The sequence below is a fragment of the Zerene cesonia genome, chromosome 3, assembly GCF_012273895.1.
Source record: "Zerene cesonia ecotype Mississippi chromosome 3, Zerene_cesonia_1.1, whole genome shotgun sequence".
In the NCBI taxonomy this organism is placed as follows: domain Eukaryota; kingdom Metazoa; phylum Arthropoda; class Insecta; order Lepidoptera; family Pieridae; genus Zerene; species Zerene cesonia.
This window is the reverse complement of record NC_052104.1, coordinates 4,069,793-4,088,015: the sequence shown is the minus strand read 5'-3', so window position 1 is coordinate 4,088,015 and position 18,223 is coordinate 4,069,793. Positions and strand designations below refer to the sequence as shown.

At 31.2% G+C, this 18,223-nt stretch overlaps 1 protein-coding gene across 2 annotated transcripts in view; it reads right to left on the bottom strand.

The window, feature by feature from the left end:
- LOC119837204 (lachesin-like) overlaps window positions 1-15,402 on the bottom strand; it is a 50,762-nt gene extending 35,360 nt beyond the window's left edge. For both annotated transcript variants that reach the window (XM_038362733.1, XM_038362741.1), the window contains exon 1: window positions 15,169-15,402. The gene's annotated coding sequence lies outside the window, so the exon portion shown is untranslated. The remainder of the gene's footprint in view (window positions 1-15,168) is intronic.
- Window positions 15,403-18,223: the final 2,821 nt, after the last annotated feature.

Genomic DNA, 18,223 nt, shown 5'->3' with positions numbered 1-18,223 from the left:
GCCAGTGACCGGTCGTGGTGGAAATCTTTGAGGGAGGCCTTTGTCCAGCAGTGGACGTCCCACGGCTGAAACGACGAAGAAGCAAATACAAGCCTATATTGGGCTTAAACTTTTACTAAGGAATATAATTGAATCACAAAAAATCTATTAGGAATACAGAATTTTCTTTTTGAAACAGATTTGTTTCGAAACCTATTGTACAGTATCAATAAGTAAGTAAATAAATAAATAATTTATTAAATCACTACAGAATCACATTTGCGAAGATAAATTTCATTTAAAGTTATAATTATCCTGAAATAAACTCAACATAATTTTTGACTCATTTAATAAAATAGAACCTAAATGGATCTCATTAAGCTAATTTTAACTTGAATGTTATAAGATCTTAACAGACTTTAAAAGAGAATTTTATTATCAGTCATATTATTGTTTGTAGAATTAGTTATGAATTAACTGTTAATTACAATTTAAATTTCCACCAATTGCAGCTTAGGAAGAAAGACACTGGGTATAAACACAGAATAGTATGGTATTATGTTGAAACCCTGTTTCTTAATACATCTGGATGTGTTTAGCCTATCTGTAAGTTAAATGAAAAATAATGTATGAAATACGCGGCAAGTAGAAGAATTGCTCCTTATTGTTGATTCATGTCTTGCAGCTCTTCTTATTTAGAAATTAAACACTTTTTAATGGATTTTAAACGCGATTTATTCATTATATTAATAACCCGACGTTTCAAACACTTTACAGCGAGCGTGGTCACGGGGAGACTCTCGCTGTAAAGTAGACAAGTAGTTAATTTCTAAATGTATAATACTCGCGTGAAATCAAACACAATAAAATACTCTTCTTATTCTTAAGATGGTAACTTCATTTAATTAAAAAATGAAGTTTTTCAGTTGTAATAACGATTCTCAGGCACGAGTAAACCTCGTACATTTTCTATCTGTCTGATATCCGAAATGTAATTCAATATATGGCATGAAGCAAATCAACAAGAAAATTACAACACCTCAGCGGGGAGGCTTTAATTAAGGGAATAACAAACAAGATGAATGAACTGTCAGTCGCTAATGTGTTGGTTGGATAAGAACTGACATGCCCCTTTAACGTGTGGACGGTTGTTGCGAGATAAGCTTACTTTTGTCTCACTTGAAATTAATTTTAAACATTCAATTGTTTATTCATTTCCGAAATATCACCCACGTAGTTAAAGGAAAAAATTGCAGTCCTAGTTTTTCCCCACACATTTTCCTGGGATCAGCGGGATTAAAACTATCCTATATTTTTTGGGTTTCAAACTATCTCTGTACATTTCATCTGAATTCATCTAACATGAGGAGAAGACGAACAAATAGACAGAGTTACTTTCACATTTATAATGTTAGTAGAGATAATAATACGCAGGTTGTTTAATCAATGTATAATAAAACATGTAATAAATATATTGTATTTATTTAGCGAATTCTTTGAAACGTTTCGTATTTGAGATAATTTCTATTTCATTGGACAAACATTTATCTTTTCATTAGTTGTATATTCCTAAACACAAGATTATGTTGTCAGAATATATATAGGACCCAATCCAAACAATGCTGAATTATGTATAATAATACAAAATTAGTTGAAAAAAAAAAAACTAATCAGGATAATAAGATAAACTCACAAAATCATTAAATTGTCCACGAATGATCCTTTATAAGTGAACAAAGTTTGAATGTAATCTTTGGAAAGTAGTTCAAAATCGAGTATAAGTCGGTATTAAAAGCGTGTTTAAAATCAATATAAAGAGCAGTTTAAATGACAGTTTATTTAAACGAAAACAATATCTTATTGTTCTTGATTAATGCACTCAAAACACTAAAGAGACTGTCGTTTTTCTGTACTCAAGTAACTCCTGCTTTAAGTGGCAACTTAATTGGAGCAAGGTCTTTATGCTTTAGTCAAAGGACGTTGAAGAATTCCTTTACACTTTTCTTACATTGGAATCTTTGTCAGCATCTCAATCTGGTATGTGATAAAAACACAATTGTTAAACTTAAAAGTCTTATGTATTGACATAGAAGATATTTAATGTTTTTTTTAATTTCACTGTATTTTCAGCCTCGTAATTTTATTTCGATTAAACTCTTACAAAAATTAAGAATGAACGATTCGTAAGGAATGATGAGAAACAAATACAAGGAAAATAGTAAAATTACTTATTTTTAAACATCTAACATTTAAATAATACATCATTTTAATGAATGGAGCAGTTAGTCGTTATTTTGTTCAACACCCCAACGACTTCAAAGTATCAGTTTCCTTGGGTATTGTTGGTTGTTAAAATAACACCGGTCTGCAGAATTGTAATCAGATATTTTAGTAGAGATTTAATGATATCATTGTTATCATTCTAATCTACAGTAATTGGAATATTTTTGGATAAAAGTTAGTTATGGCTTTTACGTGATTATTTATTGTACAAATGAAACATTCTTACCTCAGTATTATCCACAGAGAGTATGTCACTTGCTCTGGTCTATCTCGTTCTATCATTATATTGAAACCTCTGAACTGAATTATTAAGTTAATGAAAATACTCTTAAAATTCAAACTTTCTACAAATATTCATAAATTTAACACTTTGCCATATAAGCATATAACTACTTTAGAATATTTAAGACAATAGTTTCAATATGACGACAATGATGTAATGATAGATCATCTTAACAAAGGTCCTGTATTGGTTTGCAACAATGACCCAGTAATAAGACTCTCTGACAAAGGATTCATAGCAGTATAGTTATTATTGTGTAACGAGTTCCTGTAACGTGGTTTATGCAATAAGGGGCATTGTATTCTCCGTACCTAAATACTTTATACGGGTTGAGACATATGATATGTGACTTTACAATATCATACATAAATATAGCACATTAAAGCATGACATTATTTTAAAATAAAAGAAAGTTAGAACAATTTTTTATAGAAATTCCTTCTCCATTTTAAGTCCGTAAAATCAATTCTAATGTTCTAAATTTGAAATTACCTTTTTCTGTGTTGTTTGTTCCTTTTGGTGAAATAGATTTCATTAAAGGTTGGGCATTCCTCTGACTACAGTTTAGTTGGCGACTTGTAAAGTCAAATTACTTAAAACAATTATAACTAGTATCTTTTTAATTTTTACTTTTATATCATTGAAATGCTTTATAAATGAGAAATTTTGAAAGAATAGAAATGGAATGGGAAGAATAGAATGTGGTGCCCCTTAGGCACATGAATCCGAAAGAGTAAAAGAAATTCGATTACTGTGGCAGGATCACGGGTGGCCGAGAGGCTAGGCGTTGCTACGGTAAGGCAAGAAACGCAGGTTCGAATCCTGCCTCGTGATCAAATTTTTTATATTCTTTCAAAATTTCTCAACTAGTATCTTTCTGTATTATACGAGTATCAAAAGAAATCTACTGAGTTTTTTGCAATAATACTTTGTGCTAATGTTTGATGTAAGAAGATTATTTCTATACTAGAAAATATAATAATGACAATAGCCGAGGTAGGCAATTGGTTAATAATTTTTTTACTGTCCAAAAAGTGGAACGATTTTTATTGGCGGTATACAAACTACCAATAAAAGGGATAATAATACAAGGAAATACCTTAACATACAGATAATTACTGTTTCACGAACATTGAATTTATTTTATACCAGAAAAATTATCTTTACACCCTATGATTGAATTTTAAAATTAGAATATTGTATGTTACTAGAAATTGTAACTATTTTTAAAGACTATGATGCTATTACGTTAAATAGCATTTTAAATTATAACATACCAACACACATTTCATATAATTAATAACATGGAATTATTTAATTAAATTTGTTCAATGTTTGCGAACATTTTTGTTTCCTTTAATTTGCGCAATATTTAACAGATTTAAATTATTTGCAATGCTTATTCGTAGTTTTCCATTATATTGTTAAATATAAGAAATATTTCTATTAAATGTGGGTAGGTAAATCCAGTAAAATTTCCGGAAATTTTTATAATAAGCAAAACCTTCAATATCACTAATGAATAAACTAAGTATCTATTTCGAGTGTCAAAAAAATTTTTAACACGAATCTTATACATAGAAAAACTGCATTTACTTTTTTCTAAATTTAATATTAGAACCTATGTTCGTATGTTTGTGCTGGTTTAACTAATTACCAGAGTAGATGGCAGAATGTAATTTGGGATTTCTCAATTTGCCTATGCATACATTTTTTATTATTGAAACAATGTATAACTTCGTTAAACTTTGTAAAATCGAAAAAGTGCTACTATCCCTAAGCCAAAATTCATAAAATATTCTTACCAATTACATTCCCAAGGTCCTTACATAGTTAAGCAACTATTCTCCTCTTTGTTACCTAGCAATTCTAAATTCCTATTACAATCGGCTAGCTCTGAGGCTTTTAATACATTCACAAGTTGCTGTTGAATGTAAATCGGCTTTCGATGTTACTTTATCGCTTCCAATTCTATTTCATTTTGTTTGATACATTATTGATGTAGACGCAGTTCTATAATATATTAATATATTAAACTATAAAATCACTTAATTGTGATTAAAGATTCCTTTAGATTCGTTATTTTTTTATAGCAACCGTATACAAATTAGGTATTTATTATAATAAGCCTTAAATGTTTTTATAAATTTCCGGTATATTTCTCTCACAGGAGGCCTGTGTTACAATAGTTTCTACTATTCATGTATGGGCTGAGGATAATGATAGTCAAGTTTGGATATATAAGCTACTGAGAGGCTAAATAATTGTGACTTTATTGTAAAAATATAATTATATTAATATTGTGCTTAAACAGGCTTTCAGGCTGTAGTCTAAACAATGCTATATTTAGCACGGTTTTTTTGAAAAAGCAAGTTTGATCCAATTAGATCGGCCTCAGGCAGCGTACAGTCAGACGTCGAAGGATATTAAACAATTTTTGTTCACATTCCGGCTAAACAAATCTAAATCCGTTTCCTTCGCATCTAGTCGGCGTTTATTTGAATTTTCCTTTCCGAGTCGCATCGCTTCAAACGGATCCGCACGCCACACCGCACATTCGTATTGCTTTTTCATATGATATCTTTCGGATATAATAAATCTTTTGTCGGTTATAATAATAATATAAATTAAGGATTATTTTATGGCGTTATAATAATTCTTAATGGTGCAAAGTTTTAGAATTTTAAGAATATACTCCAATATATGATGGACAATGTCTACTCAACAATTATGAATCAAATTTATTATGTAAATGATATGAAAAAACAAATTTCATGAAAAGCAATTAAAAGGATCGACTATTCACCTGTTCGGAATAAAATCCCTAGTCTAGATTGAAACGAAATTTGAAACAAACTTTTCAATAGAGCACTACCATTATACGCTCTGAGTAAATCTTGACCTGAATCGTATTGGTTTTATTTCGGCTGTTATTGTGGTCGTTAGGATTTATTTGAATTTCACTAGAAGTGCCGACTGCCTGACGAGAAGCAAATACCCTTTGTGTTGTTACTTTGTACCTAGCCGCATATTTCGTTTGATTTTCCATTGTTGTATTAAACTCCAATGCGTACATAGTTTAGTTTTATGAAAACTATAAAGCTTCGTGTATGTTCTTACATTTAAAATTGCGTGTAAAATGAGGTGTCGTACTTTAGTTTTTCATAAAATTTTTATAAATAAATGATTATACATCTCTATTTACATTTTGTGTTGTTTTACTGGTATGCTGCATTTTTGAGTTGTAAATTTTATACAATTACTTGTATACAATTGCTAGAGGTCTCGTTAACAGTCTAGGAACAAATCCCTTTCATATGTTAAGTGCTTAGAGACTGGCCTGGCTACTTTGTCAGTGGTCGGCTATAATCTAGATGATTAGGTAAACAGGAGCGTCAATTTCTATACGATATGCTTACACGTATAGTCTAAGCTTTGTTCTATCAGTCAAAATTCTAACAAATGATTGTACGAGTATGTATGTAAAAATTCATCTCTTTGATATAATGCTCTAAGAAGTTAATGTTATTCTTTCAAAAAAATTTCTCTTTTATAAAGCATTATTTCAATGCTATAAAACTAAACATTAAAGTTAATGTTAGACTAAATGTATAGTTTGTGGATTTGCCTGGCAAACAATAACAACATTGGTCTCGATTAAAGCTTAATGTGGTTGCTGGAAATTGTACAACTTCCTAATTTTAATTAAATGGATTAATGGATCAATTCATAAATTAAGCACACTTAGGGTCTCATTAAAGATCAGTTTATTAATAGGCAATGCGTGATAGAGTTTACAAGGTTATGGTAACAATTATGTAATAAATGCAAGATGATAATTGTGTCTATTTAAAAATTACACAAAATCCTGGCTTTCTGAACGCGGTTTCGCTCGCGTAGAGACATTAAGTAAAAGACAATTCATGATTTTTCTTGACGCAGAATTCTCGTTCTCGTAGGATATCCGGGTTAATAAAAACTATCCTTAATCGTGTCTCATGCTATTCCGTAAAAAATGTTATCCAAATCGGTGCAGTGGTTTAGGCGTGAAGGAGAGACAGATACACAGACATATAAAGTTATTTTCGTATTTATAATATTAGTGGGGATTACACATGATAATATTAATTTATAATTGATACAGTTATAAAAATCAGGAAAACTAGGTACATAAAACATTTAACCTAAGCTAACACATCATCGTAAATTACCAGTTATAATTTCTTTAAGTTCGTTAGGTTATTTTACCAAATTAAGTAATCAATCGAAACTACCCAGTGATATTGATTTGTACTTTATTTAACAAAATTTGGGTATGTATGGACTTTATCTCACTGTATAAAATAGTATCTGTATTAAACTAGTAGTTTGAGGAGACAGCGGTAACAAGAAAGTAATCTATAAATATTTACGGGATTTTCATAGGCAATTTTCCAAACACTTTTATTTGAAAAAAATGGTTGATGGCATTTTCTCTCAAAACTACTTATTTACCAATAAAAAGTGGGATTGAATTAATCTGATTTAAATTTTTTTCCAACAAAAGTGTACGTATCAGAAATGCCGATCTAGTAGAATTTAAGATGAAAATCTTAGAGATATAGAGATATTATTGAATAGATAATCCCTTCTAGTAATTTAAAAGTAGGTACATCCTAAAAATTCGCATTAATTTCTATATCCAATCATCGATAATCTCACAATGATTAAAAAGGCATCGGCTAAGAATCTTTGCTCGTATGAAACGTCTTTGTTAAAAATGTCGATACATAGAAATATCAACGATGATTTCTCGCTTGGAGCAACAAATCGCTTCCTTTGTGAACGTTCCCGCAGGGCTTCGCTTTTAATTCGACTCTGACTAACGCAATATCAGAATGATTGATGAGAGGTCAGTGGATTCTGACCATAGAGTTTGTGCAAATATTTAATACAGTGTGCGAGTTAAGGGTAAATGACCGGGAAGAAATCGTATGCAGAAAAATGCTAACAAGGAATTATGTAAATATTTGTGAGGCTGTGGGGTGAGTCAGAGTTTTGGTGTTTCAGCTCAAATATTTTATGCTTCAAATTAATTACTTTTATTTCGCTGATTGATCATTTTAAGACATGCTATTTTCTATCCAATTAATGACGTGTTTGTTAGTTTCGACAAAATAATCATTAATAGAAAAATTAATAATTGTTAAATTAGGCAAAACACAATATAGACATTGAGTGTAAAATCAAATACAAAAGTGAACAATTTGAATATAAGATTATACCTTTGTATGAAAGTTCACCAAACTGTTTGTTAAATGGTATCCCTGGCAAATCATTCACAGAACACTACCTCAATTCTCATACAAAAACTACGCTCTAGAGCATTTTTTAAACAAAACGTATTCTGAAAATTGCGAATAGTTCATATCAAAAAAGCAGAGCGCCCATTAAAAAGCCGTTCCAGTAAATAGAAAAATAACACCGACGTGGCTTGGACGGACTATACATTTTTTTATAAATAAACCGGTGTGTCACGCAATATTTTGATGATAGATGTGCGCCAATAGCAGCTCAGAACATTTGCATTCAGAACTGATATGCACTCGAATGATGAATACAAAAAGATTCGCCATCTGATATGATCGAAAAATGTGCAACTGCATAAACGAGCAATAAAACACGGCACGTTTGATTAGTTGTACATTTCTACCCTCCATTATAACTGCGTTTCAGTTTTATGTAACATAAATAAAAATAGTTTGTTACTCATATTTGGAGATTGAAAAACGAAAGCTTAACGTAACAATCTAAGAGAACCGTATTCGTTCAATATTTTGTTAATTTTAAACTTTGTTATGTATTAAGTTGTTGCAGCAGTAAATGTAGTATTTGTGAATATACTTTTTAGATAGAACATACATTGCACACTAAAAGTAAAATAACAACAATCAGGAAACCCCTTGTTCTAACTATTAAACAGCGAGCGTATTCCAACGCAACTGTTTATACGATTCACTATTATCAAATAGCATATTATGCAGTCCATTGAGAAAAAACCACAACGCCCGCCAGCAAATAAGCCAAGAAAGGGAAAACTCGACAATGTACATAGAGTAAATGAAACGAGACAATGCGTCAGAATACAATTGCAGTGAAAAGACGTGGTCCGTATGTCCCAGTTCCAAACGCGAATGGTTCTGTCGCAGGTGCACAATACATCCGCAACAATGCACCGTCTATTGCCAACACCGCGATTGCACATCACTTGACGTGAGTGCTGAATTCTCATCGCAGATGACGACTCCTAATTGTTCCCAGCGACGTTCTAGAATGTCATGGAATGAAGGATTAGGTTAGGGCTAGTTTTGCTGTTTGCAGATTTTGTACTACGCTCTTTGTGTGTGTAACTTGATTGTAATTTAAATGTGGGTTTACGTATATTATCCATTAAAAAAGCCTTTTCCTAATATCTATTGCATAAATATTAATAATGTGGTTAACATGTACTGCCATGCATATAACGTAGCAAACAGGATATAATGTTGTTTACAGCTAATTCAATATTACTATCTTATAACAACGAGAGATGTGTCTCTAGAGTAAATGTCGCGCGTCAGTGTGCTAGACGTTTCCTAACGTGGGAAATGCGAAAATGAGCTTTTGTCGGTAAGGTTGCTTTGCTGGAATATTAAACATTTACACGATTGCTACTGTAAAACGTTTACTTATTTATATTTTATATCCATTTAAAACATGTCAATGACAAAATTAAATGCAAGAAAAAAAAATTATCTCTTCTTTTTTTATACCATGAGTGAGTAAGCTGGTGGTTCGCCTGATGGTAAACGATCACCACCGCTTATGAACAATCGGAGAGGTAGTGCCTATGTGAATTCGTTGCCCGCTTTTAAGGAGCAAGGGATAAGGAAAGGATTGGAAGTACTTCCCCGGTACGAACTGGCCCAGTTCGTGCCGAATTGTGCTCGATTCCCACATACACTCTTCCTCTTAGTAAAAAAAAGATTTTCAAAGCGATAGCTACAATGTAAAGTAAAGGATATGGCCCTCCGGATCCCCCACTCACAGAACGTCATCCAAAAACATCTTCATCATCCCACATCCATTTTTTTACCGTAGTGGATCATATATGAAGAACTAAGGCTAATATTATAAGGCTAAGGTTATATTAACACACACTTTTAGCTCTTTAAAGTAAATGTAAGCCACTTAAAATACAAAACATATGCAGAAACTTTTAGAATGAGTTCCATACAATTTGAATATTCGATACACGAATGGCTGGTGATTATTTTATATCACACAACCGCCTTACGTCCATTGGCACGATAATTTATAAATAAATGGTTTATATAGATAAATAAAAGATAAATGATCGTTTCAAATCGATTGTATGCAAATATAATCTGAATGCTAATAGCGCAGAGGGTGGCAACTTGAAAATCAATCAAGGCGATTACCAAACTTGTTACTGTGAGTTCAATAAATACGAGGTCTTCGGGTGTTGCATAAATAGGGTTAAATTGGACTCCTCCAAATCTCGCCACATACTGACGTTAGGCGACTATGTCCTTCGGGACGGGCTGCGGGGAGGGGCGGGGGGGATAAAGTTAGAAACTTCAGAGTTTGCATTGTTGGCCCCGACCACTATGACCGGACCGAATTCACATCGGAATTAAATTGGACATGATGTTTGTGCTATGCGCAAAATTAAATTGCCCAAATTTGAGTCCACGATTCAGCAGTTGCAATTTAAAACTTTCATTGAGTCGAACTTTTGAAATTCATTTAGCTGTTTTCCACTCAGTCCGATCATAGTCTTCTGCAGGCCTGAAAAGCTTTTTTATCTGATATAAAACTATTTGACCTTTCACAGCATTCTGTTTTTACGTGTTGGTGTCATGGTAAAGTAAATAAATTTAGTTTCAAATAACCAAGAAACACACTGGAATGGTAGAATTAACTAACTGTGTCATTTGCTTTCACAGAGTAAGGAAAAACATAAAAAATTTAATCCTGCCAATTCGCAGCAAGATAATAAAATAAACTCATGAAACTATTGTATTGTCACATATTCTTGATTCATGTACAAAGTTTGAAATAAATTAGTCTGTTTGAAATTGTTCAAATTTAATCTAAAGGAGTCGATCAATTATCTAGAAAAATAAGAACACGCAAACATACAGATGAAGCTAATAAGCGCCTGTTTGTTCATCATAGGCATATTTATATAGGGAACAAAATAAAATATACGCTTTTTCGGGTGTATTAATTATAACACTGAATTACGTGGTAATTAATAAACCTTATTAGGTGTCTAGTAATTACACTTTACACAATAATGTAAGGTTCGGTTTTTGTAGATATTACGCGTTTAATTTACATTTATTAATCATTTATCAGCGGAACAATATTTCAAAGAGCTACTGAAAATAAGGTGCATTATAGGAACGCTCCAATAAGTAAGTTTACGTGTTCCTTCGATAGGAAAATATACGAGCTGAATTTATTAAATGCGATTCAAGAGAATTTTCCACAAAGGTTTTTCAAGACCAGTAAATAAAAGGACAATATATTTCCGAGTCTACTTTACGTGGCTCAAGCGGAAGATTTTTAAATTAACTTTAAGTTCTCTTAATAGACGATACATGCAAATTCTTGGATAGTTTTAAAAACTTCTCCTTCTTTAAGGAACAGGTGGCTACAATTTTTAAACTGTTCGCCTACAATTTTAGATTGCGCTTCGCCAAGACGAACTTTATCTAACAGCTGATTGCGACGCTTTCTTTCGAAAAGTATCGTTAGATCTTTCTTTAGTTTTCTTGTTATCTCACAGCGCAACTTATATCTTACTGGATACAACTCAACTTTGAAATACCTCGCTTGGTTTATTTAATTTCAATTCAATAAATAACAATATCGTAACGAAATAAATTGAATTTGACTTTGTACAATCTAGCTTTGAATAACATTGCAATTCCTTCAAATATCTTGAAGAAGTTACGATTTTGTTTTATCAATTCTAATTACAATTATAATAGAACGAGAGGATAGTATTGTTCCAAATTCCGATAGTTAGTCTGTTGACTCGTAAATTAAAGCGTCACATTGTTTGCATGTATAAACCAAAATTGTAATCTGAATACTCGGTTAAATTAGATATACATTGCTGGTACAGAGCTGGTGAAACAACAAGCGTGTACTCTTTTGTTTCTTGGACAAAAGCATTCCTGCTTATGCTGTTACTCAAATGCAATGGTTGCAAATGACATTTTTGTTAGCGACTGTTTTCAACTGTCACGCTTTACTGTTTAAATGACAACGTTAACTTATGGAATAAAATATAGTGCTATTATTGTTCGGTAGCAACTATTTTAAATGGGATTTTCTGTGGTTGACCACATTTGAATGCATGCTGCTTTGTCATGTTAAAAGTAGCGAAATAGTAGGTGAGTGTACTACTTGTAGTAGAACACTTAATATTTTACTACTTTTAATATACTAAATTAATTACATTAATTTTAATTGCTATTATAGAGAGTCGGGGCCCAGTCTGACGTGTATCCTAAGCGTGTATCATTGATTCTATATCTTTTAGATTGATTCTATATCTTGTTTAAATATTACCACAATTTCAAATTACGTTAATCAAGGATCAAGGATTTCGTTAATATGGATTAGGTTAGTTCATTAGGATGTGAAATGTTTAAAATCAGTCTAGTTAGTTTTGAGTTAAATGTAAACAAACAAATCAATAGCAAAATATTTTCTTTTAATAGGTTATGCTAGTGTAAATACGCATAACATATTATTTCAACTAATTTTCGTGTCAAGTCTTGCAAATTAGTAGTACTAGTATATTATTTTGTATTATTTGTGTCCAGAGTATTTTTCAAGAAACATAATTCAGTACTAGGAAAATTATCCTGAATAAATCACTATGTGGAACGGGTTACGGGTACGTATCGTTTATAAAATAACAAATACAACAAAATTGTGTAAGCAAATAAAAAAATGATCTATTTATGGCAATTATTAGTTAGTTTGATGTATTTTAATTTTATAATAAAACTCTTCCGAAAGATTGTTTATTTTTATCGGTTGTGTAAACCGGTGCTAAAAAATAGCACCGGTTTACACAACCTTTTTTTTAACAAAAAATTAAAAAAATTAAATTAGGTATTTTTCGGTAAATGTGATAAAAATACTAATTATTACTGGTACAGAAACCAAAGTCTTATGATACCGGAGAGGATAATGTATACCAATGTTGTGAAGAAGATTTTGAAGTCTTTTTCTCTCTGTTGATTTTAAAACAGTGTGTAATTTAAAAATATTTTAATTTTAATGTGTAAGTGTAAGGTTTGTTTGTTTGTTTGTAATGGAAAAACTCAAAAACTACTGGACCGATTCCAAAATTTCTTTGACTATCAGAAAGCTGCAACTTCACCGAGTGACATAGGCGATTTATGTACCACGAAGCCGTGGCGTAAAGTTAGCAGATACTATTTTAAGATCTCTTAAGGGAATTGACCCTTAAATGTAGTAGAAAAAATTATTTAAATCTTTCTAAGCAATAGTTAGCATAAACGAAGCTTATTTATTGTTGCGATAAATAATGAAAGTATATAAATATATATATATATATATTATTGCTAGTGCTTATACACACATAACTGTTAAATTTAATTTTATCTAGATATAATTTTTAATTTACCTTTCCTTACGTCTCATCAAAGGCAGACTGTTTATAAAGCAAACACTGAAAATAATAAATATTTTTATATGATAGAAAATTAAACATAATATTTCGAATTATGTTAGAATGTTTATTCAGTAAAATTAAGCGTAGGCATATAATCTTGATAAAGGGATTTATTTTAGGAGATGAGTTTCCAATTTTCAAACCAAAAAAATTGCAAATGTTAGTCATAAAATATATGCAAATAAAGTTTTATCCACATCCACTTAAGAGAAGAGCATCACCGCTATGATCCTTCAATCAATTTATTTTAACTTCAAAATATATTATATAACACGCGTACGTGCGCACGCGTCGTTTCATATCATATCATGATAATATTAACATAAAACAATGTGTAACTGCAGGAACAATTCTCTAGAGAATTCTTTGCATGAGGGTGTGAGGAGAGACAAAGCCTACCGATCATTAAGCAGAAACTAAGTTAGCATTACGACTCTTTATCTTAGGGAAGTTGGATTAGGTTCCACGTAGCTTTAGTAGCCGATACACTGTTTAATGTAAGTAAATATTATATTGTGATTTAGGAATGTGTGTGTGTCTACGTATATAATGCATTTTTATATTTTTGATGTATTTGAAAAAAAAGTTGTGTATTTCTTTTGATTTGTGGTTACCTGTAAGCGATTGCTTTTATGTGATAAGACCGTCTTTTGTAGGTACTTGTTTATTCCTGCTGTATCTCTTTTTTTGTGTTGTTCTTTCTTTGTGTGCAATAAAGAATCCATATTATTATCCTTATCATAACCGAAGGTATATTGAGTGTTCAAAATATAGTTTTACACACAATTCTAGAACTCATGGATTTTATACAGAACGTATCGCTATATAATTATTCGATAGTTATGTATTTTAATAATGTGCATTTAAATCGTATATCAAACGCGTATATCGGGTAATAATCGGGTATCAAACGCTAGACAATATTATGTCATTGTGAAGGGAAAATTTTATGTTTTAAAAATTATAGACATATTTCTTTGCAGTCATTGAATTTAGTTCAAATATCTAACTTAAAAATATTATGAAGCATTAAAATGAGTACTTGATATAGGAGTAAAATGTTTCCCATCATAACATACTACTCAGTACTGCATCAAATGCATACTCTAAAATAACCAATATCTGACATAATAAAATATAATAGACACTGTTTTAGAATTTTCCATTCAATAATTTAGAGTCATTGAAAAATACGTCCCTCTTGTGTGATACAAAGGAATTTGAAATTTAATAAATTAAATTCAGATACCTAACCTAAGCGTTTAAATATAACAAGGTTTCGGTCGTTTAAAGTTTAATTCAAAATATTCTGAACAATTCCATGCGCTACAAGTGGCTTTCATGAAACCGTTTCAAATAACCTAATTATTTTATTTGCTTAAAATTTAGCTCAAATGGGTTATGGGAAGCGAAAGTGCAGCGATGTTTCAAAATAAATCGTCAGTAACGCACGTAAATTAAAATAGAATTAATTAAATTGGATATATTATTGAATATGCAGGGATATCTCAAAAATGAGACTTGAAAAACTCAAATAAATTGTTATTTAGTAACACAAATAAAATGAATGACAACATTTATAAACTATCCATAAATTTTTGTATGTGTCTAACATTGGATTAGGAGTTTCATACAAAATTTTATAAATAAAGTGAATAATTTTGTCGAAGGCAAGAAAAATGTTTCCATATTTAAGTAGCACAAAGCTTTTCAAAATACAAATAAAAATTTAAAAGATTTGAGAAATTAGAAAAGCTTTTTAAACACTTTAAGTACTGTGTTGCTTATAAACAGAAATTAAAATTTTTTGGAACTACATATTTTTGAAAATATCTTTAAAATGAATAATAAAACTTACTTTTCCGACAATTGAAGCCAAAATCACAACACGATCATAAGAAAATTATCGTCTTTACTGTTGTACACGGTATCATTTTATCACAGCAGTCAAAATAGTGTGAATCGAGTTAAAATTCATTCAGTTTCCGCATCATTAGCAATCAACCACGTGTGGGATTAGCGCGGGAAATCGGAAAAACGGGCGCCAAAATTAACTTCCCGCGAGACCACCATCCCTCCCTGAAACCCAGATTACACTGACAACTGTCACCGGTCGCTCGGCCGGCGTTTTGCTTGCTTTCACTACAAACGCTTTTCCTTTGCCCTATCTTGCTTACGCGAAAATGTACAGAGTACTTACACATACAAAAACACCTACGAACTTCGAACGATGTCATACATAAATGTCACATCAATGTGTGCTATTGTATGTGTTGTGTATAAGGCGCATCCCAGACATTTTCTCTTAATGCACACAAAAATTTCCACATTCATATCAATGAATATTGTAGTCGAATAAAATAAGGTTGGTTTTCCGTTGTAGTTACTTTTAACTTAAGTTCGTTCAGAGATACCATAACATCTTAAATGCGCATGTCCGTTTCTATCTTTTGTCCGATGAACTAAGAAAACTATTGCTATCCTTATTCTTTAAAGTTCCAATATAAGTGTTTGAAAAGTAATATAGAATAGTGGATTGCAGCTTTTCTACCATAAACATTGTATTCGAGGAAAGCTGCTTTAATAATTGCTGAGGAACATAAGGATCTGAAATCGTATCTGGTATAAACAATAGACGGTTACTTGTTATTTCATTTCCTTATTTTTATTTATGTACAGATGCGTAAAAAAAGCTATTGTATTACAAGTATGTATTGATGAATTATTTCTTAAAAATTAAGTTACCAAAAGGTTATGAATACTTTTTAATTCAAACACCATACCTTGACTCACTTTCTTTATCAAATACATTTTCTAACATTTTTTTAAATTAAAATGTATTCACATAACGTATATTATTATCCCACATTTTCCAAATAATTTATACTCATCCTTTCTACAACATTGACGTGATGAAATAAGAAATTGTTTCAAAGTGCTTTTGACTACGTTATGATCAAAGATATATAAAATAATACATGATTGGGCTTACCTGTGAGCCTCGCTTCCCTTCAATAACGGGAAGCAGGTGTGAATTATGCTGATGAAAGAAATATATTTTGCACACTTTCAAAGGACTACATAAACCAATGGATAGACAAATTGCAAAACGCTCCAATTATTTATTATCTGTTTCAACTTTCAATGAACAAGCGCCATAAATTCTTTAATTTGTTGTCATTAAAATAAACGAAACGATTCGAACGGATAATGAAGGATTTAACTAAGTGGAAATTTAAACTTCTTTCTGAAAAATCTTTATGATCTTTTATTGAAAGGTTCAAAGTAAATACAAGATACCTTTTTACACAAATTGCTCAGAATACTCAAAATGATTCTAATTACGATTCGTGACATTTAATACTACCGACTTTTTTTTTTGGTATAACTGTTGATGCTATTATTTATTTATTGTATGTGGCATTATTGTCATTATTTTACGTGGGTGTTTCGATATTCGATTCCATTGAGTATGTATTTAAACAAGGCTCCAGTAGGTTGATGGACTAATAAACATATGATTGGTGAATTTAGAGACATTACGTTATAATTTGAACAAAAAAAGTTTCGAGTTTACCTAGTATAACTTTCCGAGTCTTATAAAGAGTAAGAGTAAGAAATATGAATAAAAACAAAGAGTGTAGGATTTAGAAAAGCATTTACTTTAGCAGCTCCATTTGTATTAAATTTTTGATTGAAATCAAAAACAAGAACCGGTTTCAATACTTCATCATCAGGTATATATAGTAAGATCACCATGCGGTACAGTACGTAGCGTCCCCGCAGTTCACCTCATAGCCGTGCGATGGAAAATAGTGGGGATTAAGTCGGCATTATACCCACAATAACCCACGTATTTTTCCCGGGGGCTGTGGGTATCTGTACAAAAACGTATAGTAAAAACTATATATAATATAAACGTATAGTAGCACAATGGCAATTAGAGAGCAATGTTTATTCTTGCAATAATTTTTGTTCATTGGTACTAATAAGATAGATCTTATATTTTTAATTGAACTCATTTCAAATACATTCGTAATAAATGATTTTCCTTATAAGTGAAATAGGCAAATAACAATAAAAGGGAAAAGATTTCCCAAGAAAATTTTATGACTACCTCGAATATCATACAGTAGATCGGCTCAGTCTAAGAAATAAGCATCACCAACCAGACAGCTGAAACAAAAGGAAGTTGCCCGAAGAATAATTCACTTACGAATAGAAATTATATTAAGCAAGATAAGAGTATGGTGAAGCACTTTTCTGAACCGTTTATACAAAGCTATGAATAACAATTTAGCAAAGAGCCGGGAGCGCAAACACTTGAGCGTAGAAGTTTGTTTTCAAGTGCCTAAACTCACGAACAATAGCCTAACGTGGAGCTGCGAAATCGCTATAACAGAGTACTCAATATGTATTGTATTATCCTTAAGAATAAACAATGTACGGAATTATTCCTCGCCTTAATGAAGACATCCCGAGACTAATTGGCAATTGCACTCTGTTTCATGTTTGTGACGTAACGTTTGAAGATATTTAATTGAAATAAAATTGTGTTTTTATGTACCAAGTTATTTTTTATAAAAACATGTTATTGCTTTTTATGAATATCGTGCCAACCTTTGTGGGATTTACACTCATTCGTTAATTATAGGATACTAAATAAATATAAATCTCTTCATATGTACCTACCTAGGCGACCACAATAAAAATTCTAAGAAGCTGCATGTAATAAAAATGGAGACTTTTATTTATACAAGGCATATTCTTTTCTTATTGCAATATGCTATATTCATTTTTAGCATTATCTAAACGTTCTTAGAAATCAAATACACATTTAGTAATCTCGTTAGTCAAAGAAAAGTAACGAAAGCTTCTGGGAGGGAGGTGCTACTTTAGAGTTTAATATGGGA